This window comes from Ambystoma mexicanum, chromosome 6p (assembly GCF_040938575.1).
Source record: "Ambystoma mexicanum isolate Mex_15411 chromosome 6p, UKY_AmexF1_1, whole genome shotgun sequence".
Classification (NCBI taxonomy): Eukaryota; Metazoa; Chordata; class Amphibia; order Caudata; family Ambystomatidae; genus Ambystoma; species Ambystoma mexicanum.
Genome location: NC_090935.1, coordinates 1,496,444,599 through 1,496,467,619, shown reverse-complemented (window position 1 = coordinate 1,496,467,619; position 23,021 = coordinate 1,496,444,599). Strand labels below are relative to the sequence as shown.

Below are 23,021 nucleotides of genomic sequence, written 5' to 3'. Positions count from 1 at the left end.
TAGGGCAAGTCCCAGCAAGAACTCCTCTTAAAAGGTAGATCTACTTCAGGCCTCCTTCTCGCAACCAAGGCATCATTTGCCATTGAACTCCAACCGTGGGCCTCCCTTAATATTTACATATATTGGCCAAAATTAAGTTTCAATACAAATATGCAGCAGTTATTAATATCTATTGGAATCACAAAGGAATTGAATCCCACAGATTCCTCCACGATCTCGAGACTGTTCTAGACCTTATCTTGAATGACTCATCTGCTGCTTACACTATTTTAGTCGGAGATTTCAACCTACATCGCTTCTCCCATAAGCATGTAACTGAAGATCCCTTGAGACGACGCTGGGTTGCTCAACAACTTATTATGCTAAATGGAACACTTCCTTGCGACATCCCACCAAAGACCACATGGAGAAGGGGCCAACAGGAAGCCATTATGGACTATGGCTACATGGACAAGAATGTCTTTGCAGCTGTGGATGACTTTGCTGTCAAACATCAGACAAACAGTGACCATGAGGCACTTACAGCATCATGGTCATGGTCTATTCAAGATACCCATTTGGAAGTGATCAAATACAAAGGAAACTTGAGACTATATGGTGGTCGGAACAGATTCCGTTGGTCAGAGCAATCATTAAACAACCTTAATGATTTTATTATTCATAAGTACTCCTTAACAACCGCCCTTAGGTCCTCCATGGAAGATGCGTATGTCTGTACGCTACAAATATTCCAAGAGCGCTCATCCATATCCAGTAGAACTAACTATTCGCATAAACATGTATATGATTTTGAACTGCATGCAGAAAAAAAAAAAGAGTGCATCGCAGAGCGATAAGAGCACTTTGTTATCTTTCAGATATCGAGAGATCACAAGCTAGGAAACGGCTAAAGAACCAATACAAAAATTGCCTCAAAGCTTCCAAGTCACTTCTCATACAAAGAGATGGAGAACGAACGTTAAAAGCGATAGCGGATAAGAACTCTGCTCAGATATGGAGTTTAATCAATTGCGCTAGTCATTGTAAGCAGAACTCTGTTCAAATCAACGCAGTAACTGAGAAGTGCTGGGTTGATAATTTCACTGCCTTATATGCGCTCCTGTCTTCTTCTTTTCCGGCGTTTGAACAAGTCAAACCCACAAATCTCCAATTTAACTTTGATGAAGGTGATATTCTTAATTACATTCAGAGATTAAGTTCATCTCAAGCGCCTGGTCCTGATGGCCTTCAGAATATCATGCTCAAACAACACCCTGAGGCATGGAATAAAATCTTACAAACTATATTTAGCCAGATAATATTAACCAGAGTCTTGCCAGCCACCTGGCAAAAGTCCATAATTGGAATATATTCAAAAAGTGCAATTGCCAACTACCAACTAATTATAGGCAATTGCCCTTCTTGATGTACCTGGTAAAATATTCACCTGTCCACGTCTGAGAGACTAACAACTGGGCCATAAAGAATCATTATCGCGATCCCTTCCATACTGGCTTCATAGCAGGGTTGGGTACGTCTATAAACTTGTTGACCGTTAGTGCGATAAAGGATCATTGTCAAACAAGGCATCAACCACTATACATAGCCTTTGTTGACTTCCGTGCGGCCTTTGACTCTGTATCAAGGGAGCTATTAATACAAAAACTGCAAAAAGCTGATTGTCCTCAAACTATTTGCCATTTGATTGATTCATTACATTCCGATGCTGTCATGGCCATAGCCCCTGGCCCTGGTACTCAGGGCCTCTGGGCCGCATCACAGTGTCCCTGCATGTCCTCAAGGGCCCAATCATGCCCCCCAAGACTCTCCTGGAGTCAGTCCTGGCGCCTTTGGTGCCAGGCTCATAAGGCAGAAGAAGGGAACTGGAGCTCTCAATGGGAGTGGAACAACATGGCTGCCCCCACATGGTTCAGTTCAAAACTGAACCATGCGGTCTAGCATCTAGGGTGTGGTCAGGCCTGAAGGCACCTGGGATACCTGTAGACTATTTAAGGCACGCCCAAGCTGCAGTACACGCTTCGCTTTGCTCTGCACTCGCAGCGTGACGTTCACCGTGATCTGTCCTCAGCATTCCAGGCCTGCACCTGCAAAGGAAGAGTAGAAGAACACCATTAGCCATCCTTACCTGCTTGTCAATCCAGCTCTTGTCGAACACAGTGTCACCTCGGAAGTTCGTCCTCGCTTGAAAGTAGCAACCTGGAGGGGGAAAAAGAAAGACAATATTAGTAAGCGTTCGCATTCCCTCATTCAAGCATCATTTGGAAGCACGCTTACCCGTGCGGAACTCGCTGTATTTTTCCACGCCGGCCTCCATCAACCTGCAAGAGAAAGGCAAGGCGGGTAGCTCTCATACTTACTCGACGGCGGTCCGGACAACATCCACTCATCGTTCACCATCCAGAGCATCACGTCGGCCTGCAAGAGAAGAATAACACAGGTTAGCAAATAGTAAAAGCGCACATAGCGCCGCGCTCTGCGCATTCACTTACCATCTCGAGCACATCCCTCTCAACCAGCTCGACGTCTTCACCATCCCTTCTGCACCTAAGTGAGAAGGAGGACATTAACAAGGGCAATTACCATTATGGACAAATTATCAAGAACAATAGACTTACCTGAAGAACTTAGTCACAGCAGGTCTGGACTCTTGGGCCGCGCCAGTGAAGCAACTTGGCAGCAAAGCGCCCCATTCATGACGCACCCCTGCACAGAACTGCAGGACGGAGAGCACATCTTATTGAAATCCAAGGTGAGGAAAACTCGAAGGGGGTTGTTGGGGTTCACAAGGGAGGTCGGCCCAAAGAGAAAGAGATTGTGGGCTAAACGAGAACTCCTATATTCCAGACTAGATCCTCGGCAGAACGAGAACCCGGGGGAGGCAAATCCAGGTCGGGAGCAGTCCAACCAAGTCGGGTGGCGTCCCTGTGAATACGGTGAGCGTTGCAGATACATCTATTCAAGTTCGGTTAACATCAACCGGAGTGCTGTCTGCACCTATTCTAACTTTCAGACGACTTAAGCAGGGCTGTATTCTTGCTTCAGCCCTGTTTAATTTCTTTATCTCGGACCTAAAAGAAAGGTTTACTACTATAATCGCTGATTCTCCCAAATTAGGGCCTAATATCATATAATGGTTGCTGTATGCAGAGGATTTGATCCTGTTGTCTCAAACCCCGATGGGCTTGCAGAGACTGCTGAATCAACTCAGTGAATATGCTAATGAAAATCAGCTGTCAATCAACTTGGAAAAGACCAAAGTCATGTACTATGGTAAAAAAAGCAACGGTTGTGCATCTCTCAAATGGTCTCTTCAAAGAACCAGGTTGGAAGTCTTCAATGATTACAAATATCTTGGAGTGAATATCAATAATCATAATTTTGACCTTCCTTATGTCACAGAGCTTCACTCCAAATTGGCAACTGCAATCTCTCAAGCATGAATAATTGGGGCTAAATGTGGCAAATTCTCTACAACTCCGGTCCTCACATTCTACACCCAAAAAGTAATTCCTATTATTCTGTACGGTGCAGAGACTAAATCTTGGGAGACCGGAATTATTTTAGGTAAAAATTAATGGAACATTTTGCAAGGCTGTATTTTCGCTCCCCTCAAGTCAACCCATGGCAATAATTAGACATGAGCTGGGGTTAGTGTCCCTACATAGCTCATATGCTTGGAAGCTATGTAGATTGTATAGAAAATGTCTGATAAACACTAGATCGGAGTTTCCATTGCAGCTTATTTACAAACTTCAGATCATAAATTTATAACATGGAGAACAAAAAAAAAATATTTTGCAAAAGGCGGATATATCCATTGAGCTCTTGATAAACAAACCAGTCCGTACAAAAACCAAACTATGGTAAGAAGACTGGATAAAAACCTGTCATGTTTGCTCTGGCTATAAAGATTTCAAGAGAAATCGGTTCACCCACAAGAGATACCGTGTTATAGAATCGTATTTAGCCAAGTTCCCGGCTCTGACCTACAGAAATGCATTTCTTCGGTTTAGGCTTAATTTATGGCCTACGAAAGAAGTTCTGGCTTGATGCAAAATCATTGCCAAGGTGGATAATGTATGTTGGTTTTGTAACGTGATTGAACAGCCTGAAACCTTGATACATTTGATAACACAATGCACTGAACTTAAAGACAAAAGAAATGTGTACTTGAAAAAGTATTTTAAGCATTACAACATTCTGAATTTTGAAATACTGTGGCATGAAATATTCTCAACTACACGAGTAGCAATCAGAATTGCAGTTATTAAGTTTCTCTACTCATTAGAAATGAATTGAGATGGAGATAACAGTGCTCATCCTTCCAACAAAGGCTGATCACATGTGGTAAATCCTGAAGCAGATAAATCTTTGCCTGCCTCGAGCAGTTATCAAATGAATATTGTAATTGGAATCTTGGCTTGTAATCAAGACTTATAAAAGAATATATACCTTAATTTTATATTTGTACAGGCTGTAAACCCCTCTATGTATATATTTGACTGTGAATTACTAAATTGTTATCATTTATTTTCCTTTTGTATTGATTTTCTGAATGTTTTTAAAATGATCTTAATCAATTGTTAATTTATTATATAAAAATTGAAAAGTTGTGTTTATTCAACTATGTCAATAAAAAATAAAAAATAAAAATGTCAGCTGGACAAAGCAATCCAGATTACGAGAGCAGTGGAAGAAACGTCCTGCAGGCGCAAGGAGTGGATGGGTAGCATTTCTGTACCAGAAGTGCAAGCAGTACAGTGCAAAGGGAGGCGTAACAGATGGCAGCGCGATGCCAAGGAGGAAATGGCAGGAAGATGCGAGCCACTCAAGTGCCATAGATGTGCCAGAACCACCCACTTGGCAAATAGCAGAGATTGTCCCGCAAGGAACAAGGAGTGTTCCAAATGCAGGAGGTTTGGACATTTTTCCTTGGTTTGCACGTGGAGAGGTAGGAAAGCAGTGACGTTGTTACAGAGTGACGAGGCCAGAGATTATGTCTCATCTGAAGAATAGGGGTGTCCCACAGTTAAGAACAGCATCGCAGCTTGCAGAGAGAGGCACCACTGTATCAAGGTTGACGGACACATGGCGAAAGTAATGGCATACTCCGGCTCGGACCTCACCATATTGCCAAAAGACACGTATAAAGGCATGGTCAGCAGAGAGGTGGAAGTCCACACCACAAAGCTAAACCCCACGGTTTTCGGCGGTGCCACAGTGAATTTACTATCATATATTTGAGCCACAGTTTAATTCAAAGTAAGGATAATGAAGACCAAAATATGCTTTTCAGAGAAAGGCCTGGCTGTTTTGGGATGGGACGACCAAGTTGCAGATCAGATTGGATCCTGTTAGGGAGAATTCTTATAAGTGGTTGATTTCCCTTGCCTAATGAGTCCCTCAGCAGCTTTGCTGGATTTCTAGGATTTCTTTTTTTCACCTGGTAAGAGTGTGAGCCTTTTTCCCACTCTTACGTTTTGCCATGTGTGTTTTTACCATTTTGTGTGTTCTTGGGCTCTGAAGCCTCACCTACTCCAGGAGCACCACTTGTTTGTGCGTTACACAGCACCTTCAGTGCAGGGACACAGGGTTGTCTTTTAGACTTCCCACTGACTCATTTTTTCTGGGGCAGACTACTGTCCCCCAGAAACATGTAAAGTTGCCATTAACTTTATATAGTCTCTTTTAACCACAGACCCAGTACATGGAGTATTGGAAAGGGTTAAGTCTTATCCCTTTTTTTATGTGCCTCTTGGAGCCTTGTTTCGCTCCCTTAACATTAAGACTTGGCTGGTGGCAGTGGTAATTACCCTAACTTTTCTACCGCGATTATCTTATATAAACGTGGTATTGTTTTAGGCTATTATATTAGCCTTGAACATAAATCCGCTTGACCAAATACATTTTATTTCGGTTCTGGCTGGGTTTATTCGCCATTTCTTTTTGTTAAAGTATTTCTCGTGTTTTCTCTGCACGCCAAACCGTGGATGATTCCTTTGTTCGCTGTCTTTTTGCGGACTTCTGCACAGAAGCCCTCCTTAAGGCACCTAAAAGTCTAGGTAGGCAGGATGTGAGGGAGGGGTCTTCGGACCCCTGCCATTGGTTCCCTTGGTAATCCAAGTCGCACTCCAGTTTGATTGGCTAAAGGGACTGTCCATGCCAGGACAGCCACCCTGCTGTGGGATTGACAGCCAGGCTGTATGAATAGAGGAAAACTGCATAAAAAGCAGGTCTCTGGGACTGGAAAGGCAGAGTCGCCACTGGAATGAAAGAACCAACGAGGAACTGGAAGAAGAGGACCCCTACCATGACTGAACCACCCGGTGAAGCCCTGCTGCTGGTCCGAATCTCCGAATCCAACGACAGAGAAGATCCTCCAGGAAACGTCTTCCCTTGAGCTGGTGGGACCAACCGGTTTGACCAAACTGCAAACCAGGACCCCTCCTCTGGTCGAATTCGCTGTACAGAGATACAGTGGGCCGGATAGCCAGGAAGGTCAGACCCTGCTTGGGTTTTAAGGAGAGCACCTTTTATTCATTGTTTTGCTCTGCTGCTAGCTTCTCCCCTGGGTGGCGCAGGACCCTTCAGTCTTCCTACTTCTTGTCAGTCCGACAGTCGCTTCAGGAACCGTGAGCCTGCAGGAACCACCAGGAACGTCTGCCTCAGCTACAACTCCCTCTCCGTTTCAAAGTACTGTTATGTTATTTTGCATTTATATAGCGCCTTATATACCATTGGTATGGTCTGAAGGCGCTAGTAGGTTGAACGCCCTTGGGAACCGAAGTTCAGGTCAGTAGAGAGAGTAGAGGGAGTGCAAAAGTGTGTGTGCGCACCGGGTATGTGTGCAGCTGGTGCGGAAATCGAGTGGTAGCTGCTTCTTAGCTGTAGGTGTGGTGGTTGAGAGGTCAGGAGTATGTGTTCGCTCTAGTCGGTTTTACCCAGAACGAGTGTGGCTGCGTTAGGCCTGAGGAGAACGCCTGGCTGGGGGGTGTGCAACCAGCAATGATTACTTAGAGTGATGTGGAGTGAGCGGGAGATGTAGATATGAGAACAGTTATACCGAATGGTGTCATAGTATCTGTGTATTCTAGATGAGTGGTGGTGTGAGGGGGAGAGTAAGCGTGGGGTGTGGTATGATGTATATTTTCAAGTGTTTCCATCATTCCAAAGCATGTTAGGTATCGTCCGTTGCACATATTCGTCCGCTTCACAGATTCGTCGGTCATTATCATCGTCTAGTTAGCACCCTCATCCATTCCGCACACTCGTCTAGTCCGCACACTCGTCCAGACCACACACTCGGATGAGTGTGTGGTCCACACACCCGTCCAGTCCACACACTCGTCCAGTCCACAAACTCTTGTAGTTTATACTCGTCTAGTCTGGATACCGGCTCCAGATAGGGCACTCGTTCAGTCTACAATGGTCGTCCGGTCCATCCACTCATCGGAAAAGCCAACTACTCGTCTGCTCTGTCTGTTCATCCATTCCATACACTCATATGCTCTACTGTGCAAATCCGGTTGTCTGTTTTGTTCAACCGCAGTAAAAGTGTTTTAAATCCTTTGCCAATACGAGGGCTTGTCCTTCTCTTCTCTTTGAACTAACTTTTCTACCAACCAACCTCGTCCGGAATCTGTGCCACAAATTTTAACGCAAACTACCCTGAACTGTGTGATCTTGAGCAAAAGACCTTTGACCCATTGACTTTGGCCCTAAGCCTTTTCTAGCTGATCTCCTCACTGCAGTTTCTCTTGTTCAACTGCCCTGAGTACTTACCTGTTGGCTTGCCTATTTTCTTATAACTTTGTCTTTCCCTCCCTTTGCTGGAGTGCCATTTTGCTCCCAATTCCTTTTGTGAGCTTAACTTGTCTGGAATTTAAAGGAAGTGGTGTGGTGTATTTATGATTGCGATTTCTTACTTGCAAATGTTAAACAACTGTTGAGTAAATAAATATATATTCTTTTACTTAGAAACCTTGAGTCAGTGTTTGCCTGAATCATAGAAATTGCTGTCCTTTGTGTAACTATTTGAAACAGCTGACTCAAGTCTGGCTGCTCTGCTACTGCTACCACTTTAACTGTGTAGTACAGGCTTGTACCAAAGGTGAAATTGTACTGTCACTTGTAGTCTTAATTGTGTGTGGTGTTCCCAAAGGTTACTGCATATAATTCTGCCTAACAGATCCCAGCATGTTAGGGAAAATGTTGTCAGTAGCCAGAGGAGGAGCGTCATTCACAAGAGAAGAATTTCCTGAACTTTTCTCCGACACACCCTGAAAGATCAGGAACTATGTGCACAAGATCAAACTGAAACAAGGTGCCGTCCCAGTGAAGCACAAGGTGAGAAGACTGATCACCACCGATGCCAGTTCATATGGCCTAGGGGCAACGTTAACCCAGAAGGGCGATGTGGCGCACATGGTGGCCTTCGCATCGAAAGCCCTTTACCAGGCGGAAATTATCTACTCGACCACAGAGAAGGAAATGCTGGCGTGTGCATGGGCAGTAGACTACTTTAGAACATATGTGTGGGTACAAAATTCCAATTGGTGATAGATCACAAGCTGCTAGTGCACATGCTGAGTCCAGGTGGTATCCGAGCATCCACTCCTGGCCTGGCCCGCATTGCAGCAAAGTTACATGAATACACATACGAGATACTGCATATTGCGGGTTGGAAAAATGCCCAGGCGGACTGCATGTCCAGGATGCCAGAACGAAGGGACATAGCGACCAGCTTCCTCAAAGATGAGTGTGTGGTGACGCCATTCAAGGATCTCAGGAGCAAGGAGTTCCTCAAGATGAGTGAGAACAATTGAAGAAGCTGCTAAAGATACCACAACAAAACATTTCACAGAATGGGTCCTAGGGCTGGTCGGACAAGAAAGCGCTCTCCGAAGGCCTCCATCCATACTGGAAAATAGCAGGCGAGATCTTTGAATACAATGGCATGCTTATGAGGGGTGATCAAGCCACCCCACCAGTGACACTGCGGTGAACCACCATGTGCAGGGCTCACGCGGGACATCTTGGAAGCCTCATGACGAGGAGGTACGTGAGAGAATCTTATTGTTGGCCCAGCATGGACCAGGACATAAGAACAATGACAGAAAGGTGCCATAAATGCCTCAACAGCGATAAAAGATTAAGGTCGGATGATCCCCATTGTACCCAAAGGAGTGACCAGAAGGGGTGTGGCAAAAGCTTGGGCTAGATTTCATAGGCACTTTAGACTTAATGAAGCCAGAACACAAGCACAGGATTATGCTTGTAGATTACCTATCGAAGTAGAGTTTGTCCCGGACATCACAACACCCACCGTCACTGGCTTCCTTAAAAACTTCTTCCAAAGAGAAGGTTTGGCCAAGGAACTGGTCACGGATAATGGTGTCCAACTTGTCTCTAGGGAGATGGACATTATTGGCCTTCAAAAACATTTCCATCAGATAAAGGTGGCTCTGTATAATCCTCAGGCAAATGGCCTGGTGGAACGCACAAACAGGTTTATCAAAGGAGCTATGCAACTAGCCACAGCATCGGGACTAGACCCACATGACACAGTCAAGGAGGCTGTGGCATCACATTACCCAACACCAAATGGGACCACAAATACATCAATCTTTCGCCTCCTGAGAGGATGCAGAGCAAAGCCCACCTTAGTCCCACCATGGCTGTCAAAAATAAGGGAGGATAACATTGAGGAGTTAGTCCGGTGAGTAAAAAGAAGCAAGGATCACATGAAACTGTAGAATGACAGGAGTAGAGCTCCTCAGCGAAGTACAGTGCAAGAAGGTGACCTGACTAAAATAAAACTGTCACGTAGAGACCTGGTGACAGGGTCCAAGTTTAGCCGACCCATGAGAGTATGTCAGCAAGGTACCAATCATGTCCACACTCAAGATGGGAGGAGATGGAACCTGGAAGTTCACCTGCAGTGAGAACAGCGGAGATGGGAAATGCACCACGCAGCGGGAAGTTAAAAGAGACAAATCCACAAAGAGAAAGTACACCCAGACATTTCGCTGGCTATGTGATGGAGTAACTCTTTGTTTGTCCCAATGAAAAGGAGGTATCTAGAGATCACAATCTTGCAGGAAGCGCACCCTGGACCTCTCGCGAGACCACATGAGGCGGAAGGAGAGCGAGCGTCCGAGAGAGGGATTCTGAGAACGGGCTGCCAGCGGATGACATTGCAGCCCCGGCAGGCCTCCAGCTCATGGCAGAGGGATTTCTACTCCCCCTTTGTCATGCACTGCATAAAATGACCCATTGACTATCCTAGAGCACAGTGAGGCAACTGTGTTACTTGTATGCAGTGGCATCGCTAGGGGGGTGTATCCGGGCTCCTCCATGAAATCCTGCCCCCCCCTCACATCAGCTGGGCTACTCACTCTGTACTGTCTGTAGTGCTGTGTCCGCCCGCACAGCACACAGGTCCGCAATCAACAACGAAGAGCTGTTAAGTTCCCTCTGCCGTCAAGCCCAGACCCTCCAATCAGAATGTAATGCACAAAACTGTGAATGATGAGTCATTAGTGACCTAATGGTCTTGTGCCTACACTTGAGAGGAGATGCAGTGGGGATAGTAGCTGGTGTGCATAAAAGCGTCTCTGCAGGAGTGCTTGTGACGTCACACATTCCCTTTCATAGGCGGCCCCCTTACTTTTGTCTTTGGCCCCCTCTGTGCCTCCCTAAATTTGATTCCTGACAACGCCACTGCTCGTTCCCCACATCAAAAGTCAATACATTATGTAGGTGGCTATAACAAGAGATTACAAGCTGGACACCGAACAGTCTAAAATTGTACAACAAATAATTTTAGGACCACAGCTTCAACACCACCATTAACCTTTGAGCTCTTTCCAGATCTGAGCCTGGAGCCCATTAGCGCAGGCGTAGAGCGAAGGTCGGGTAAATCTCTGTTTCGTCGTTAGAGATCCTTCCGCGGCATCGTTCGCAGCACTGTTATCCTACCGTAAACCCTTTGCTGCAGAGCGAAAGACGAAACGAGAGAAGTATTTTGTGCACGGCAAATGTCTTGGCGGCTAGAAGTCTTTGGTGGACTTGTATTACAGCTTATATTTTTGTTGTTGTTGACAGCAGTAGAAAGAGACCCGATTAAATAGGTGGAAATAAAAGTAGGACTATCAGTACGAAGTCACGCAACGATTGTAGTATACATCCTAGCCATAGCGAGATGGTACCATGCAGGCCAAGCTGTACCAGAAGGAAACGATATGAGGTATTCTAGTAGAATAAAACTAAACATAAATCGTTTGAGTGATTTTGTATGTCGCTTATATCTGTACCAACTGAACAACACCATTCCAAGTATTTATTATTCTCTATATATTAAAGGTCGCAACTTCACTATTAATAGAGATCTTCGTTCATAACCTTAACACTTTTTTGAAATGTTGTTTTAGTTATTAGGTTAAGGTGCCAGTGGATGTGTAAAAAAGGTGCTCCGTTGACACTGACAGCTAAAACCAATTTCCTGTTTGTAGTCCTTCCTTTCTAAGTGTATTTGTCACTGACAAGGGATCACTCCGCGGCCAAGCGGGCCTTTTTTCTCCCCGCCCCCCTAGGCAGTGGTTGCACTGTATCTTTCCTTTTCTTGGCTTTGTTTTTTAAAAAAAAGAAATCCCCTTTTTTATTTTTTTTAACTCCCCCTCCCCGAACCCAGAGGGCTCGTGTCCCCTTGTGACCATGAGCCCGCCGTCCAGCCTCAAGATGCAGGAAGCAGTCTGAACATCAACATTTTTCTTTTTATAAAGATATTTTTTTACATTATTTTAATGGACCGGATGAGCTCCAAATGCAACTGTGAATCCTACAGCTTTGCAGGGGAGGTAAGGGATTTAGGTGACACATACTGAAGGAAAAGGGTAAGAGGGGGAGGGGCTCAGATTGTTGGTGATATCTCTGATCTTGTCAAGAAATTAGGTATTGTGTTTTGTTGAGGTATTTATAGTGTTAGTTGCTTGAGAGTTCTGAGGATTATTCTATCGGGCGGATTCAGTTTACAATTCCAGCAAGTAATTAAGATTGGAATAGATCAGAGGTAACCAATACATAATATGGGTGGAGGGAAGTGATTTTAGTTGGTGGCAGTTTCAATAGAAACACGGAGGGGTAGCTTTTGCAACCTCTTTTCTAGCAGCAAATAAACGGACAGGTTAACTTGAATAAAGTAAAGAAAACATCCTGAACGTGCCCTCAGGTGATCATTCGTCCCATATCTATACATTCTGTGTGATCTAATATTCCTCCTCTTCCTTGGCCAATACAAAATTTCACCATTAAACAAAACGTGAAATCAAACAATCCCGGAACCATCTTCCTTTGTCACTGGCCAGGAAACCTTCCATACGCTCAAATGACACTTCATTATGTTCCAAAATATTTTAGAAGGAAGTAACTAGGACTGAAATGGAATAAAGGCACACATCTGGGCGAGGAAACAAGAGTGGGAAAATTGGTACCTCGTCTAGTAAAATTGTGAATTTCATGCACAGAGAGCAAGAAAATTAGTATCTTAAATCAAGACCTGTATGCTGCCATTTTTCACGTTCAAAATGAAGCCACAACACTCTGTGAAGTGTGTTGAATGTGTATTAAAATAAGATGCCTGGAAAGTGTAATCGCTGGACCACTGATCTCGGGGATATACAGACGAGAACCTCCTGACAAAAATAATTTTCTGGCTGTGGCTCTCCTGGCAGAATGGGAACCAGCAAAACCTCAATACCAGAAAGGAACACGAGCCACCCAACAAACCCACCTGGCGAGAGTTTGGAAGCGCATAGGACCATAAAGTTAATTAAATGAAATAAGTAGCTGTTGTTTGTTTGTTTATTTATTTGATATAGCGCGCAAAACCCAGAGATAACAGGGCGCAACAGAGGAGTAAGTATACATAAAGACTTGGTTACAGGGTAGGAAGCAGTTGAATGGTGAGCAGAGCATTACATTACTTACAGGGTCTGTTAAGTAGGCATATATACAAATATACATACAGTATTGTACATTTAGCAGGTCAGTTTATATACATATATACAGTGAGGTAGGCTAGGTGCAGGGGCATTGTTCAGTCATGGGATCGTTGGAGCGTAACCAGGTGAGGGTGTTTCGCCTAAAACTGTAATAGGATTGGTCAGTTCTGATGTTGAGAGGGAGGGCATTCCAGTGTTGGGCTGCCATGTCAGAGAAGCTGCTACCGCCTGTTTTTTTTCTGTCTGAAATTGGGTACCTGTAGGCAGTAAGCATTGGTCATCCTTGTGGGTCTGGTGGAGGTTCTTTTTACTATTCTGGTTGCCAGGTAGGGGCGGGCAGCGTTGTTTAAGCATTTGAAGGTGAGTGATGCTGTTTTGAGTGAGATGCGGTTGCAGATTTTGAGCCATTTGTGTTCTCTTCTTTTGTTGGATATGTGTTCCTTGTGTGGTAGGTTAAGGGCTGTCCTGAGTGCGTTATTTTGCAGAGTTTGGAGCTTGTCTGTTATGTATTTGTTGGCTCCTAGATACATGGCATTGCAGTAGTCGAGTCTGGATAGTATTAAGGCATTGGGTATGGTAATGCAGATAGCTTGGGAGAGGAATGCTCTACTTGCCCTGATGAGCTTGCACGTGTAAGCGGTAGAGGATGCTAAAGAGTTCACTTGTTTTTTTAGTGACATGGCTGAGTCAAGGTGAAAGCCTAGAGTTTTCACTGTTTTGGCGACTGTGATAGTGTTGCCGTCTATGTTGAAGGCCTTGTAGTCGGGACTGAGTTTTTTTAGGTTGATGTTGGATCCGAGGAGCAGTATTTCGGTTTTCTCATCATTCAGGCATAGGCCGTGTGTGGCCATCCATGCCTGAATGAGGTATATTTTGTTTACCACGGCCGTATCTGAGTCGAAGTTGCCCGAAAGGGGTATGAGAATCTGGGTGTCATCTGCATAGTTAGTGTATGAGACACCCAGTTTGTCCAACTTGTCAAATAAGGGCTTGGTAAAGATATTGTAGAGGGTGGGGGAGACGCAGGATCCTTGGGGGACACCGCAGGTTATTTTGATGGGGTCTGTTGAGGCTAGTGAGGAGAAGACTCTCATGGTACGATTGTCCAAAAATGATTGGATCCAGGCTATGGCCTCTTTTGAGAAGTGGGCAGCCGAAGCCAGGTGTTCGCACAGGACTGTGTGATCTACCAGGTCGAAGGCTGCCGACAGATCAAGGAGGAGAAGCATGGCGGTGTTTCCTTTGTCAATCTCATTGATTTGGGTTTTGAGGTCGATTAAGGCGGTTTCTGTGCCATGTTGCGGTCTGAATCCGGATTGGCGGGCACCTAAGAGTTTGTTGGTTTCTAGATATCGCTGGATTTGTAAGTATGCTACTCTGTCTATTATCTTTAGCAGGAATGGCACCGTGGTAATGGGCCTGTAGTTGGTAGGGATAGCGGGGTCTAGGGTTTGCTTCTTGAGGAGTGGCAGAACCCAGGATTGTTTGAGGTTGCTTGGTATGATGTTGGAGGAGAAGGATGCGTTGATCAATTTGGTTATAAAGGGAGATAAGTCCCTGGCTGCGTCCTTTATTATCTGGGGTGGGCAGTTGTCGCCTTTGCAGTCGGAGGGTTTGAGAGAGGCGATGACCTTTTCTGTTTCTGGTATGGAGATTTTAGCGAATCTGAATAGGTTTGGGCCTGGTGGGTTAGTTATTTTGGCAGAGATGCTAGGTGGTGAGTAGTCGTTAGTGGTTATGGAGTCTTTTTTTAGTGCAATTTTTGTTTGGAGAGTTGTGATTTTGTTGTTAGGGCGTTTTGGACACTGGTGCACCATTGTTTGTCTTTGGTTATATTATCTGGTGGGGGTATGGGGGATTCCAGTTCTCTAAGGATTGCGAATAGTTCCCTGGTATTGGAGCTGGAGTTTTTGATTCTTTCATTGAAAAGGTTCTTTTTGGTGAGTAGGATTTCTTTTTTGTAGTTGTTTGCGAGTTGTTTAAGCTGTAGTTTGTTCTCTTCTGTGGGGGTATTGCGCCATTGAGTTTCTAGTTTCCTTTTTTGCATTCTTAGTTTTTTCAGATGGGGGGGTAAACCATGCGTTGAGGTGGGCTTGTTGTTTACTCTTTTGCAGTTTTAGAGGGGCAATAGTGTCTAGTCCTGTCTTCATGGCGTTGTTGTAGCTTTCTACTAGGCACACTGGGTGTAGGTTGTCGGGGAGAGCGTTAAGGGTTGGCAACAGTAGTGGTAGGAGGTTGTCAGGCGTCATGTTTTTCTTTGCTCTAGTGGGCAGTGGTGGTGCCATGATTTTCTTCCCATTAACTTCTTTATGGAGTGAGAGAGTGAAGTCGATGAGGTGGTGGTCTGTCCAGTGTTGAGGGGTAGTTTTGGAGATGGTGGTATCGCAGTTCAGTGTGGCGATCCAGTCCAAGGTCCTACCTTTGTTGTGGGTGGGGGTGAGCTTTTTTTGGATAAGGCCGTGTTCAGCAAGCATATTGGCTACGGCTTGTGCTGGTTTGTCATCAGGATCATTGAGACCAAGATTCAGATCGCCTAGTAATAGTATTTGGGAGGTTTCCTTAGTGTTGTTAGCTAAGAGGCTGGATAAATCTGCCTCGAAAGAGCCAACGGGGCCGGGTGGCCTATAGATCAGGTAGATGGTTAAAGTACGACAGTTAGAGATGGGCAATTTGGCTGTGAGGAGTTCGCAGGATTTGAGAGAAGTTTGGGTTGATAGTCTTAGCTCAAGGTCAGTCTTGGCTATGATGGCCAGACCACCTCCTCTGTTGGTGGGTCTGTCCATTCTGATTATTTGGTAGTTTTCAGGGATGGCTATTGAGAGTGCTGGGCCTGCTGCTTCATGCAGCCAGGATTCGGTAATCGCTAGGAGGTCGAGGTTGTTGGTGGATAGGGTGTCTGCTATTTCTGTGGCGTGGGCTACTAGTGATCTAGCGTTGATTAGGGCTCCGGATATAGTAGTTATGTTGGGTGTGTCCTGGATAGTTATCGGGATGAGTTTGGGTTGGGTGAAGCTATTTCGAGAGAGGGTATCTCGGGAAGTGTGATTTTTAGGGGGAGTTTTGTCCGTGGTATTAGTAGTTTGCGTTAGTGTGGAGAAGGGGTTCTTACACCGGGTAGTCGTTCGATTATTGACGTTGTTAGGGAAGTTTCTATAAGGTTCATAGATAGGAGACAATCTAGACCTAAGTCTCAGATTTCTATCCTTAGGAGGGTTTGTTATGATGGCAGTGGTCATAATGGCTATGATGGCACAGGTAAGTAGTGCCGTCTGGGCTAGTTTAGTCAAGTAGGCAGAGGTCATTGTCAAACTATGCTGAGGACATACTAACATCTAAGTGTTGATTCAGTGTAGATGAAGGGGGGACGGGACTTCTGTGCTATACCTAGCCTATGTTGTAGTTAGAACAAATCTAGGCTATACATATAAGCTAAATGCAATTGTAGGCGCAGGGCACATCTAGGCTAGTCAATGCAAAACACACATAGGCTAAATGTAATTGTGGGCGCAAGGCACATCTAGGCTAGTCAGTGCAGAACACACATAGGCTAAATGCAATTGTAGGCGCAGGGCACATCTAGGCTAGTCAGTGCAGAACACACATAGGCTAAATGCAATTGTAGGCGCAGGGCACATCTAGGCTGGTCAATGTAGCCTAGTAACAATAATAGATTAAGATGCATGTAATTATTGGAAGCATTGAAGGTAAGTCTAAATATGGCGGGCACAGTAAAGGCTATGAGTACATATGACTGGTGAAGCAATGATGGTTCAGCTAAATGCTATAGACCCCTATAAGGTCTGATCATACAATAGTGGGGGCTGTTGTTACTTTCATCAGTCTAGGTCAAATAGATTAATAGTTAGGCAGTAATTAATTGGATGCAGCATGTAGGATACATTTGTCTATTCATCATCTCGCAAAAGTGGGGGGTCATATAAAAGCACTATGCAGGCACATGATGTATTACAGTCACAAACGGGAGCATGGTGAGCAGCAGGACTTAGTGCAGAGAAGTCCTTGGCTTCGGCAGCTGCTGGTGGGAGTAGATTGGGAGGGTGTACTGGGTACGAAGCACAAGTTAAATGCAGACACGTTTAGGGATTTTTAAAGAGAGTCACAAAATGCCAGCCACTAGGCTTTAATTTTACCTTCAAGACGCATGGGTGCTGGGGTAAGCCACACAGGGATTCCGGCAGAAGCAGAAGGCTGGTGACAGGCTGAGGACAGGAGGAAGCCTTGTTTCCTGTGCCTTGGTGAGGTGGGCCGGCTTTATGCCTGCCGGCGCCTGATAGGCCAAGAAGTAGCAGTAGCCTATCCGGAGCCAGGCAGCTGGGCTTAGGTAGGGGTAGATGGAGGTGCTAGTCAGCCAGTTCTCGGGCCGCCATCTTGGAATAGGCACTCCTCGTGGTGCTGAATGGTGGATTCAGAGAACAGGGGGCAAAAAACGATTTTGGCAGCGTTTTTGCATTTAAAATAAAATCGGATGTGCAACATGCACGCACTTCGGAATTTAGAGGTGCTCCAGATGAATTTTCGAGCGCCTGTGCAAAGTAGCTGCAGAATGGCAATCTGCTTACCAGAAATGCTCTGGAGGGGGGCTCTGACTGGGGTGTCTTAGATCTGATGTTGCTCTTTTATACTGTTTCAAACGCCACACACAATTTCTTTTGTTTGGAAAAAGCTGGATAATTCACTGTTTTAGAAGCACATTCGGTATGTCTAAATATATTGAAGCAAACCCTCAAAGGGATAGAATGGCCTGTATTACACATCTAGCGCCTTAACATCCGGAACCTGTCTTAAAGAAATTAAGCAGAGTAACATGGTCAGTTTTGTAGACAATTGTTTTAATGACGGTGTTTCGGTTGAAGGCCATGCTAAAAACAAAATAAATACTTAATGCGCGTCCCACAGGGCTGAGTGTTTAGTTCCTGGAGGCTTGAGCACCTTAATCCATTTATTTACAGTGGCAACAGACCAATGGAAGTAGAATCGATGGCTGTGCTGTCCACAAACTCATGCCCCGCTGAAATATTTAGAGTTTAGATTGACCTTTATCAAGCAAATAAGACACAAAATGTAGCACCTGTACCCAACCTGCTGAAACAGGATCCAATGATCTCCCTGACACACCAGCGAACCCAAACCCCAAGCCACTCGATAATTCTGGGAAGTTCTGGGGGCCCAGGATTCCCAGACAACAGCTCAAGCCAAAAAAGCCTTCGATATGGCAAGAACCCTTTAAATCTGTCACACCACTAAACGGTACAGAGGGCGAGTTTGTGGTGATAGTCTGGGTTCACAAGGATGTGAAGAAACATTTGCAGAAATGGGGTGCATCCACAGGCATCTCCAACAGAGCTGTATACCAAGACTGAGATGGCCACAGCAGGGTCACCAGGACCACTGACAGTTGTTGAACTCTCACATATCGAACCAGTCTCGGAATCGTGAGGAATGGAGGAAACGTGTAACACTTTGGTTTACCCAATTCTGTTGAAAGGTATCCGAGGCCATTGCTTCTGGGTCTGGCCTCAAACTGAAGACACCTAGAAGTTGCACATTCAGACGAGACACAAACATGCCAACCACTAGAGGACTCTGCACAGCGTTAATCGTGGTAAAAATTGCCTAGTGGACACAAAGGTGCATGGAATTCCAGATAGCCACAGCATTGTTTAGGCCTGGGAGATACTTTGTCTGCAGCACGTTCTGTCTAGACCAATAGTCCAATAATTTTTTACTATCTCTGGGAGTAATTGAGAAAACCCCCGCTCCCTCATCTTGTTGATGTACTGAACTGCCGAAATGTAGTACATTCTCAATAGGATGTAACAATCCACATGGTCCTTTGCAAGACTCTTCAGTGCGAATAATCCCCCCTGACCCTCCCTCAATCATCTCTCAGCTATTCATTTGAAGTTCCTTCTCCTGGGGAGTCCGTTTCTCCCCTATTGTGACACTCCTGCACAAAGCTTCCCCAACCGAACAGGCTGGCATTCAACGTAATGAACGGATCAGGGATTATCGCAAACATTGCTTTGCCATTCCAGGCCTGTGTGTGATTTAACCACCACTGATGTTCCACCTTGGCCTCTACAGAAATACACATTCTTTAAGAAGAGCTGAGACATTTTCTGAGAAGAAGGGCTTTCAACCTTTGCAAGGCCCAGAAAATGAAGAGAGCCTGGAAAGATTGTCTGAATCGATGCAGAAAGGAGGCCCACATTCTGTGCCGTCCTCATTTAGGCTGCCAAAACCGACCTGATTTTCTTCTTGATGACCATGACCTTGAGCTTGACTATGAATAGCTGGAAGAAGGCCTTAATCGTATCTATGTAGAACCCCAGAAACTCTTCAGGAGGAGTTTGCAACCTATTTGCCAGCCATAAAAGCTCACTCCTCACCTCAATTCTACACATCAAGGTAACACACCATTTCTTACTCGCCAACAGTCAATTATCATTAGCCAATGGCTAGTTTCACGTGTACGTGTTGCGCACTGGTCTCTATATCCTGACAAGGCGTAAAATTAGACTTTTTCAGTTTGATCACAAAACACAAACGCTGTAAAAGAGTCACTGTGATGTGGAGCTGACGTACTGCATCTATTTGGACTCGAACATCAACAGAATGCATCGTGCCCTGAGAGCTGCTAACACTGGTTTCATCACCTTGGCGAAGCACCAGGCGGTAGAGGACTGGCTGAATGGCTGACATATATTTGCAATTCTTGCTGCCCCGCACAGAGTGGAGGAAGCTCTGAAGTGGGGCATTGATGGGAATGGTCAGATAGGCATCTTTTAGATCCAGCTTGGTCATCCAGTCCCCCAGCAGCCTGGTAATCCATTCATGTGGCAACAACGTGTCCCTCATGAGATGAATACCCTCCCTTTTTAAATGATTGTTTTCCACAAAACTGTTGAATTCCCTGATGTTGATAACTGGCCTGATCGATTTAAAATATTTTTCTTACCAAAAATATATTGCTTACAAAACCTGGGGTATCCATGGGAATTTGGACAATGGCTCCTTTTCCCCTTAATTCCAGAACCAACTTCATACAGTCCTGCAAAAACACAATCAGGCCAAGGGACTGATGAGTTGATGGAGGTCGCACATAGGCAAATGTGGAATCCTGGGACAGTTTGAAGGATCCATGGTTTGGGGGTTATGCATAACCAGAAAGGGAAACATTCATCTAACCTATCCCAATGTTTACTTGGGAAGAAAACTGGAATGCTTGAGCGCTTCTCTGAAATCTGTTCTTGAAATCCTCATGTTTTGAAACCTCCCCCTTGTACAACCCGTGGGCGCCCTTGGGGGGAAAAAGGTGCTAGTGTGCATTGTCTCTGCCGGCTGGGTTTGGAATCTCTCCTGTTGTTGGGGCCCCTAAATTGGCCATATAAGTTACTAGCTGAGGGTCTAATTCTGGCATGACTGTGACCTTACCCAAAGTGGAAGGTTGAGGGCATTCTGCCCTAAGCTTGTTCTTCTCTTCCCTTTCAAGGGGTTTGCATAATCCTATGTCTAAATAGTTGGCCACATGCTCTATAGTGGTCCATTCCCTAGATCCAGGATGGATAGAACAAGAGGATACCCAATCTGTCTTAAAATTCCCCTGGTGACCTCAGATGTTTCAGGTCCAGGGGAAGCCTTTCCTTTATACCATTTGGGATGCAGAGGTAAAGTTAAGTCAGTCTTCATTCTCCAAAATAAAGATTGGGTCTGAGAAATCTGCATTACTATCTGCCTCACCCACAGAGGAGGGAGGCAAAGAGACATCCCTCTTCCTCTTGCTCCCTTGATTTGAGGGCCTAATTGAGGAAGAGATGGCTTTCAAAAAATGTACTTTCTTACTCTCAGGCACACGCAAAACCTGATTGCTGTTGACACCACGCGAGATCTTACATTTTGGAACCACCATGCAATCATGAGCTTGGACTGGTTTTTTACTTGCGATTCCTCTAGCCTGAACACTTCAGTTGTCCAACATTGCTCCACCACTTCAGGAGTTACCTGGGTAATTTTCTTCAAAGATTTAGCCCCTTGTCAGGCTTTCCAGAGAAGGAAGAGAAAGTATTTGTCATAGTAGAGGACAATGGCTGAACTGCCCTCAACATTATAGAATGTAAATTGGCCAAATGCTGGAACTGCTCCCTGGAGACACTAGAGTTTCCATCCCCATGGCTCGAAATGGCAGCCTCCTCTATAATGTTATGGGAACCTGAGTGGCTGTAAATAGGCTGTATAAATGGAGTGATTGGTGTGAGAAATTATCGCTGCCACAAAGTTCCCCTATGGAGCTGCCTCGCAATACACAAGGACCCTGAGAGTGGACTGTTGCTCTCACTGCCTTATTCATGCCGAAACAAAACACAAAGTGAAGCCAAATAAGGAAACCACAGCACTTTTGGCACCATGGCTTGAAGTGCTGTGTGCCGAGCACCACCCCACGACCTATGATGACACCAGAAGTGCAGCCCTGTGCAATATCAGTGACTCCACCCCCCCACCGATTGGAGCACCAGCCTGCACTTGCTGCACCTTTTTAGAAAATCTCTGATGGATAAACATAGCTGCCCTGACCTGGGACTGCAGCGCCTCCACAAGCGAACATTTAGATAATGAAGTACATCAAACACAGTAAATCAACACTTGCCTCGAGCTTGGCAGTATCAGAGAAAAGCAGGAGGAGGCTTAGATCCTACATAATTTACAGAGATGGGTAACGACTGAGGATACATGGGGAATGATTATTTTTTTTTTTAAATATTGTTTTTATTGGCATTTCTTAAACATGAACTTTGGGATTTCAACATAATCCCCCCCCTTTCTCCCTCCCCCCACACCGGTTGTGGCGTCCATCAAATACCTTCTGCTTGCATTCTTCGTATTCTGTCTCATCCAGTAAACCTGTCCAGGATGCGGATTTTGTGTGGGCACCACCGTAGCATATAGTCACTTTGTAGGTAGTCTATCACCTCTCCCCAGTCTGTTGTCCATTTTTTCCGGGCCCCTTGTATGTTATAAGTGATTCTTTCCATCGTCACGAAAGCCCATATTCTCTGTAACCATTCCTGGTTGGATGGGGGTGTCTTCTGTTTCCATTTTTGTGCTATTGCAAGCCAGGCGGCTGTGAGGAATCACATGAAGTTTCTCTTCTGTGTCTTTGTTAATGTTCTGTCTTGGGGGTTCCACATGCCACACATCCATATGTCTTCTCCTAGCGTCTTGGCGCACTTAAACATTTTTTGCATTTGGGACTTTACTTCAGTCCAGAAGTTCAGTAGCTCCGGGCAGTCCCACCAAATGTGTCTCACTGTGCCCACTGCGTCACATCCCCTCCAACATTTTTCTTGTACTGTATTGAACATTCTGTGGAGTCTTTCCGGGGTGTAGTGCCATTGTAGCATCATTTTAGTCCATGCTTCTCTTGTTTGAATCGCCCTAGTCCACTTGGATATAATCTGCCATATGTATGCCCATTGTTCCCTCGATATTTCCTTTTGTAGCATCGTTTACCATTTCTTCATATAATTCCATTTTATTTCCTCTGTCTGGGCGTTTATAAACTTGTATATGGTGGAGACGATTTTTTTTTCCCCCCTGTCTGTGTCATGATGTATGTTTCGAATGGAGTCGGGTCCCTTGTTAATGCTTGTTATTCTCGGGGCGGTGAGCCAGTGGTGTAGTTGTTCGTATTGATATCTGTCCTTTTCCGTGAGGCCTAGTAGGTCCTGGCATTCTGCGTATGTTCTGATTTGCTGACCCTCGTACATGTCTCCCACTTTCATGCAGTCTGCATCCCACCATCTTTGAAATGTTCCTTTCTCCGCGCCGGGGCGGAATTCCGGGTTGTTATGTATTGGAATGAAGGGGGCAGGATCTATGGTGCGTGTTCCTTTCTTGGTTGCTTTGTCCCATATTTCCAGGGCTGTGCTCATGATCTCACTATTCTGACGTTCTGGTGCCTGTGCTCGGGTCTGATCCATAGTAGGGGGCGCATATCTGATC

The 23,021-nt window shown here is 45.2% G+C and overlaps 1 protein-coding gene across 1 annotated transcript in view; it reads left to right on the top strand.

The window, feature by feature from the left end:
- Positions 1 to 11,543: 11,543 nt before the first annotated feature.
- Positions 11,544 to 23,021, top strand: part of CCNI (cyclin I) — a 560,313-nt gene continuing 548,835 nt past the window's right edge. The window contains exon 1 of the mRNA XM_069626334.1: positions 11,544 to 11,858. The gene's annotated coding sequence lies outside the window, so the exon portion shown is untranslated. The remainder of the gene's footprint in view (positions 11,859 to 23,021) is intronic.